The sequence below is a fragment of the Brachycentrus maculatus genome, unplaced genomic scaffold, assembly GCF_059751285.1.
Source record: "Brachycentrus maculatus isolate JH-2025_06_01 unplaced genomic scaffold, ASM5975128v1 h1tg002418l, whole genome shotgun sequence".
Classification (NCBI taxonomy): Eukaryota; Metazoa; Arthropoda; class Insecta; order Trichoptera; family Brachycentridae; genus Brachycentrus; species Brachycentrus maculatus.
The window spans coordinates 12,157-20,108 of NW_028282901.1; the positions used below are offsets into that span (position 1 = coordinate 12,157).

At 38.0% G+C, this 7,952-nt stretch overlaps 1 pseudogene; it reads left to right on the plus strand.

Moving 5' to 3' along the window:
- Positions 1-6,893: 6,893 nt before the first annotated feature.
- LOC148298174 (glycogen synthase kinase-3 beta pseudogene) lies at positions 6,894-7,247 on the plus strand (annotated as a pseudogene).
- The last annotated feature ends 705 nt before the right edge of the window (positions 7,248-7,952 follow it).

Here is a 7,952-nt window from a genome sequence, read left to right on the forward strand (position 1 = left end):
ATTTAATTTATTGGTGATGGCTGAAATAATCGGAAATCCTAACTGCCAGCTAGTGTGGGATCTGCTGAGTCAAGGTTGATGCTAATTTTTCACCCATGTATACAGCCATCGGCTGATCATAGAGGAGTCCCCATTCGATAATTTAGTTTACTATTGTGGAGTATTTATTGACCCTTGTATTGAATTCTGCTTATCTGAAGCTTTTCCTGTCTTTTACTCTTAATAAGTCGATGATTTCTTTACTCAAGCGATATGCTCCACTCTTTGAAATAAGAATATCCTTGATTTTAGTCTATTGCGGGTGTCCAGTTATAATCTACTCTTCTGTAGCAACTGCAGGTCCGGCTTCAATAGACTCTTCTGTCTGAGCAATTAAATCTTAGGGGAGTTCTTAAATGAACTCCTATTTTTAAGCTGATTAGGGTTGCACTACCTCTTCAGCTACTTCTTCAGAGACTCCTTCAGCGGCTTCTTCAGTGCCTTCAGTAGTCTTCTCGACTTCCGCCTCTACTTATACAGGTTTCCTATCATTTGAGTATTTTATGAATGCTCTCTCCTTACGAGTCATGTCAGACAAGTTTTGATAAGGACTCACCAATGTTTTTTCATGCCGTATAACCCCTCTGAATTTTTGAAACTATAAATAAACGCTATAGGTACATTCTTGATTCTTTGTTTGAGTTCTGAAACGTCATAGAGGCTGATATCGTAGCCAAAAATCCCAAATTATTCACAGACAGCTACATTTTCCGGGCAAAGCTATGCCTCATATTTTTTCAATTTATCAACTGTCTTTTAAGTACCAACTTCTGCGAGTTGTCCTAATGCGGCTTCGAGTTTGTAGATAAACAATTTGAGCTCATCTATTTTTTAAGTTTACTTGACACCTCTATTCCAGTATTCCTTTCGGATTTCCGAATTGTGGTAATGGTTTAAGTTGAAATGGTAAGGCATGACAGGAGAGAGCTCCTTCTCTTCAAATTTGGATAGCTATTAGAGAGTTTCAAACTTATGAAGCTCGATTGCTCTTTTATTCAGGAAGTAGTTCTCCCAATATTCATATCTTGTGTTCCCTTGATCCCCTTCTTCACTTTTTTACTACTCTCCTTAAATCTGTTCACTTTCGGCATTATTAACCCCGTAATAATCTTTCATCAAGTAGCCATAATCTTCACTCTTCCTCCATCCGTCTCTCAGATAATCTGCATCTAATTTGTTTTAAACCCATTCATGAATGATAAACTTCTTGGCATCCTCTCCAATATTCCCGGTGAGCTTTTCGACATTGATATGTTCAGATAGCACATATTTAATCTTTTATTTCTCTTTTTGGATTCTTGCTTCGTCATAAAACTCACTTTCAAACAGCTAAAATGCCTCTTTGTATGATTTACTTATGATCAGCAATTTTAATCTGAGAAAAGGCTTTTTGATGGATTCGAGATGTTTGTGATATTGATTTCTTTTAATTTTGTCGAGTGAAGAGTTCTTCTGAAACCCTATGAGGCCTCTTATCGAGAGTTCTTCTTCGACGGCTTTTATTATTTGTTTGTTGAACTATTTTTTGAAGCCTTCCTTTTGATGGCTCAGAAAGTGTTACGGAATTTAGAGATAGTTGTTATCGAAAGCAATGGCCAAACAAATCAGCAACTGCTATTTATTTTATGACTCAAAGGATCTTTTGTAAAACTCTAAGAAACATTTGTTAACTATGAAGGCCCTACTTTCACAATTCGTTGATTGTAGTCGATATTGCTTAATTTATGCGAAAATGTGTTGGTAAAAGTCGAAAGTGGAATCATCGACAGAGGCAACTGAAGCCCTGATGTGCTCGAAAAGGGTAAAGAATGTCTCGTAGACATTATTTTGGGTGTTTGAGTGTCCGAAGTAGCAAGCAGAAAGCACTCTGAAGAAAGATTTTTATTTAATTATGGTCTTCTCAACGAATTTCATCTTGACGACATAATGGAAAAGCTGTTCGAAGCTCTATCGTTGCTTTTTTGTTATTTTATGCTCAGATTGCACTCTCTGCTCAAAATCATGCAGCAAGCGATGAACCAGCGAATAAATCCTATGTTTGGCATCCTCTTTCCCGATCTCCAAATGGATCGACTCAAGGTAAAGTCGAATGATGTCGTATTTTTCGCTGAGTTCACTTTATTTGCAAGGGAGCTCGAATAGAACTGTAAGGAGCGCAAAAGAAGCTGCTTTATTGATGATGTTCAGTGAGCCTCCATGGATCCTATACTTTTCGGTCAGCGCTCTTAACAATTCGCTGATTTCCTTGACAGCTTCCTGTTCAACCAGCGACTATAAAGTATTGAAATATATGTTGTTGAGGGATTGCAAAGCATGTGAGCTCACAGGGTTGAGAGTAGTCAGTTTTTACAACACCAGCCGATACGATTGATTTGGGTAAGCCGCTATAAACTGATGCATGAACTGTTAGAATCTCTCATGTGTGCCAGCAATTTATATATTTTTGACATAATCTTGCAGCTACTTTTCAAAACTGTTATTCTTGAGGAGTTCATTAAATTGATTGAGGCCCAGGGTGTCATACTATTTAAAATTGGAGATATTTTTATTCAACTTGACTTCTGCCCAGTTTATGCCTTCCTACTTTACTTGAACTTTTGTTTAATGCTTTTGCCCATCGTTCTGGGTTTGTTGAGCTTTTTTTGTGTAGCCTTTGTTGGGCTTTTAGTGTAGATTGGCTTTTGATTAATTTCTATTTTCTCCAGTTTCTTTATTCTTTTTGCAGAAGCCTTGGGCTGCTTGCTTCATGAGAAGCCTCTGAGACCTTTGAAGCATTGGGAGTAATCGAAGTGAATATAAATCTAAATTAAATATTTATTATTTGTGATTTTTATGAATTAATGATGAATAATCACTATTTGCTTAGATTGGAGGCTCCATGGCTTTTCAATTGCGTGCAATATCCAGGACATTGTGTCTGGCAGTTTGGAGGGGCTGTGAAAATGAGGGGGTCGATCGGATTTGTACTGTATGCATCTAAATCGAATATGACTTATTTATTCACAGTCGTGCTATTTTCAAAAAATCGGACAGGCTTTTGAGCACCCATTGTTGCCCAATAATTGTTGGGTAAACCGAGGGCAGGATTTCCCATTTTATACCAATGATCAGCAGTTGTTCCATTAATGTCTTCCCGACCGACATATGTACTGTTCGCCTGCAACCAGTCATAACGAACCCCACCAAAAGCATTGGTGCATCTGCAGCAATAATTGGATGTAGGAAACTGTATATAGATGTAGGTATCTTTTGAGTATATTACATTGCATTTGACATTTTTCCAGTCGTGATGTCCACTAATTCGGCACATTTCGTCGTTTTGATTTTCATCATAGTCGTACCTCTAGCCTCTGATGTTCCAATCGTAGTAGTATTTGGCAGTCATGTTCATGGCTTCTCCAGTTGCATTTTTCGAGATCACTCTCAACTTTGTTGACCAAACTGGGTTACCGCCCCAATAGGGGGTTGGAGGAGCAGCAAATACAGTTGCCACAATCAAAAGCAGGAACCCAGCCAAAACCATCATCTTCATAAGATAGTTCAATATGATATAATTTATTGTTAGTTTAATCGCAGCCAGGTTATTCTTCGAATGAATAAGTACGGATTTTAAAACGATAATATGAGTTTATCCAAGGGATAAATGGTAACAAAGCTATTTGTAAAGTAATTTGATTCCTCAATATTCTACAGTTATAGTTATAATTGTAGTTTTAACTGTAGAGGCTTGCGATGTTAAACTTACAATGATGTACAATGCAAACCCACAAATGAATGAAGAATTTAGTCAATCTCAAACTTCTTCTAAAAGACCCAATATAAACATAAATGAAATTATCCATAAAAGAAGCCAAGCCCCTTGAAAGACCAATATAGCCCTCTAAACTAGATTCCCATACATAACACAATAATAATAATCGCGTTTTAAGAATCAAAAAAACAGCAATAAAAAAAATCGTTGTAAATTATATAATTTGATCGTATTAACAAGATGGCCTCAAAGAATTGAGAGAGATAATTTTTATTTTGTGATATAAGAAGAGGCAACCGAGTGGGATAATTTATAATAATAATATTTTTAACTTGGTGAGAAAGCTGATTCTTCATTTTTTAAGAGAACTCTACATGCAAAGATGGATAACTAAAAAATATGCAATACCTAATTCTTTAACGGAAAGACATCCTCAATACTTCTTCGATTGTTGGATTAAAAGTTGGAAAAACGATCTACCGCAAGCGAAGAAACTGCCTCAGAAGCCACTGCTGTGCTCGGTGCTGCTCATAAATCAAGAAGAGTCCTTCCAGAGTTCAAATTCAAGTTCGGGGCTCATCAGATTAAAGACAGTGTTGAGTATGAAGTCCAACTTTTTGAGTCATTTCAGGTCTTCCGGAAGACAAAAACTTTAGTTTATAAATTTAAGACTCAATACTCAAAACTAGAGAGACTTAGCGAGAAACTAGGCAGCAAGGGATTCCCCCCAAAAAAGTTGTTTGGCAACAAAAACGAAGAGTTCATTGAAAAAAGAAAGAGCGAGCTCTAGAATTTTCTCAACAACTCAGTTTCAAGCAAATGCCCTGAAATCTTTGTTTTCATTAAACAAATCAAAACAGCAACCTTAATTGCTTAGTCGAAATTGCCATTCAGTCTCCCCTGAACGAAATTGATAATCTTCATAACATATAAACAATCAATATTCAATATCGTATTTAAATGATTTCACAGAAGACTTCATAATCATACTACTTCCATGCATATCTATCTGCAATGTAATGATTAATTATTTAAGCGCATTTTTATAGACAATCGACACTACTGATGTTAGTAGTCTGAGATGCTACTGGGCTTCATTTGAGAATCTTATTGATGAGAGTAAATAGGGAATAAAGTATTGGGAATAGCAGATAGCCTTAATAATTTAAACATGATAACCCTATTAATTTATTTTTAATATTTATATTCGAATTCGGCTGTGCAACAGATGAACTACAGATAGGTCAGCCTTGGAAAACTGTGCAATCTTCAGTTTCTTGGAGTGTTAGTGTTTATACTGTTCAACTATTTGGTGTTTGTGATCTGGTATATGCTCGGACGTAAGCCGATGCTCTACATTCTCTTGCTGGTTATCTTCCACGTTATCTTTATCTTGCTCATTGTCAGCATGGCCAAGGCTATTTTGGGCGACCCTGGGAGAGTCCCTATCTATTGGGGATTTTTCGCATAGGAAAGTGAAAACAGAAAAAGACGTTACTGTTTATTATGCCACAGCTTTAAACCCTAAAGGTAAATAGCACATTATTTAGATGTCATCATTGCTCGACTTGCCAGCGCTGCGTTTTAAATATGGATCACCACTGTCCATGGATATCGAACTGCGTCGGATTCGGAAATAGAAAATTCTTCATGCTCTTCCTCTTCTACATTATCCTCACCCTCGTATTCTGCATTTGTTGCGAGCTCCCTCTCTTCATCATTGAAATAATGAATATCTTTAAACAGGCTTAGAGCTTTTCGGTCGGAACTGTGCTGAGGGGAATCGTACTTTTAATACAAATTGCCTTTTTGATCGTTATCAGCACTTTCTTCAAGTTTCATGTTGAACTCGTGATTTCAAATTCGTCGACTCTTGATAACCTTGAAAGATAAAGAAATCCCAATGCGGGGCCGAATGCGTACGATGTCGGGCGGTACTAAAATTTTGTGCAGGTTTTTGGGACAAATTCTTGTTTATGGCCGTTGCCAATCGCCCCAGCTGCAGCCCAGAGAGCAAATGGTGTAGTCTGGCCAAAAAATCAATGATTCATTCTCTAATGATAATTTATATTCATAGTTTTTAGAATCCTCATAGCAAGCCACAGCTACTCGATCTATGAATACTATCACTCTTTTTCATCTTACTACTAGCTACTTATCCACACTACTAATACATTTCTAATACTAACAACATTCAGACCATCTTAATGCAGGATATAGATATCTGGCATCTCTGTAACCGTTAAATGCCCATATATAGCAAACCCTACAAATAATAAAAGTAAACCGTGAAAAAACAAATATATAACAGCAAACATTATATCTAGCTAATAAAGCAATCATAATCTAGTTACAAGAATATACACTTTATATTTCATTCCTGCGCCTGCGTGGCTGCGACTTACTGAGTCCATTTAATCTCATGCAACGCATAAATTAGTAATAAACAGTAGGAGCCCAATCCTATAAATATTATTAAGGCAGGTAATAAATGCTTTCGAATAAAGGAGCTCAGAAGCAAACGATTGCGCGATCGAACAAAAAAAGTACAAGGAGAATACAAACAGAAGTTGATGAGCAACTGTTCCAGCGGCGTACTGAATTATCGAATCGGGGATCCTAAAAGAATTATTCAAGACCTAAATATATTGATGTATACTCGAAGCTCACCACAAAATAAACAAATAAAAAATCCTTCAAAATCAACATTCAGAAGCAGCCCCTGCTAACCAAACATCTCAAGACTGAGCCTAGCGAACCCCACAGAAAATCAACAGCTCAGAACAATACCAGCGCAGATGGAAAGTATCAGATCGATGGGGTTGCGGGGAAAGGCACCTTTGGCACTGTATACTTCGGGCATGTGAGAGGAAGTGGTGTGAAAATCGCAATAAAGAAAGTGCTCCAGGACAAAAGATATAAAAACAGGGAACTGCAAATCCTAAAAACCATAAAAAATCCCTGCGTTCTCGAGATGCGCGATTACTTTCTGACGTACTAAAATGACAAATAGTATTTGAATGTGGTGATGGATTATTTCCCGTTGAACCTTTACCAGGTTGTCCGCAAAAAGGAGCTTACCCCAACCACTACTAAAATATACATGTACGAGATCTTGAGAGGCCTCAACTATATCACCTCGCTTTCGATCTCACATCGCGATATCAAGCCTCAAAATATTCTGGTCAACCTAGCCAAGAATCGAGCTGTCATCTGCGATTTCGGGTCTGCTAAGCAACTCATACCCGGAGAACCGAATTTGGCATATATTTGCTCGAGATGCTATCGAGCCCCAGAGCTCATCTTCGGGGCCACGAACTATACTTCGCAAATCGACGTGTGGTCGACTGGGTGCGTCCTGGTCGAAATGATTAACGGAGAGCCCCCATTCATCGGTGATTCGCAACTGGATCAGCTGATCGAAATTATCAAAGTGCTAGGCACACCTCCAAAATAAGATATCTTAGAGATGAATCAAGAGTACGACATGCGAGAGTATGAGAAGTTTCCATCGGTGAAGCCCATCGAATGGAAATCCCTTTTGAAAACGAAGGATTCTTCTCTGATAGATTTGGTGCACAACATGCTGCAGTACTCCCCAAAGAAAAGGCTCACTGCAGCACAAGCAATGATGCACCCTTATTTCGACGAACTAAAAAACGAATAAACCTATAAATAGATACTCGTCAAGTATAAAAATATCCCCGAACTCTTCGACTTCTCCAAATGTAAGATTGTCTGATAAAATAGAGTAACTGAAGATGTTTGAGAACCCAAATGAAGCCATTCCGAAGTGGGTCGAGAGTAAGCACTCTTATGGCATGAGCATGAGCAAAATGGGGAGCATAGCGGTTAAGAGGCCTATGCATCGGCTTGTTTGACATCGCTAATTGTCTAGTTTCAACTGATTGCTAGTTTATATTAATTCTACATGCATAATATATAGATGAGATATGGATGGGAATTGAGCAGACTGTATATTATTTGTTCGCATATCCCTGACCTATTACATGTATGATATAAAAGAATTAATAGCAAATAATTATTTGTCATCATTCGCATCGGGGTTGGGGTTGGGGTTGGGGTTGGGGTTGGGTTGGGGTTGGGGTTGGGGTTGGGGTTGGGGTTGGGGTTGGGGTTGGGGTTGGGGTTGGGGTTGGGA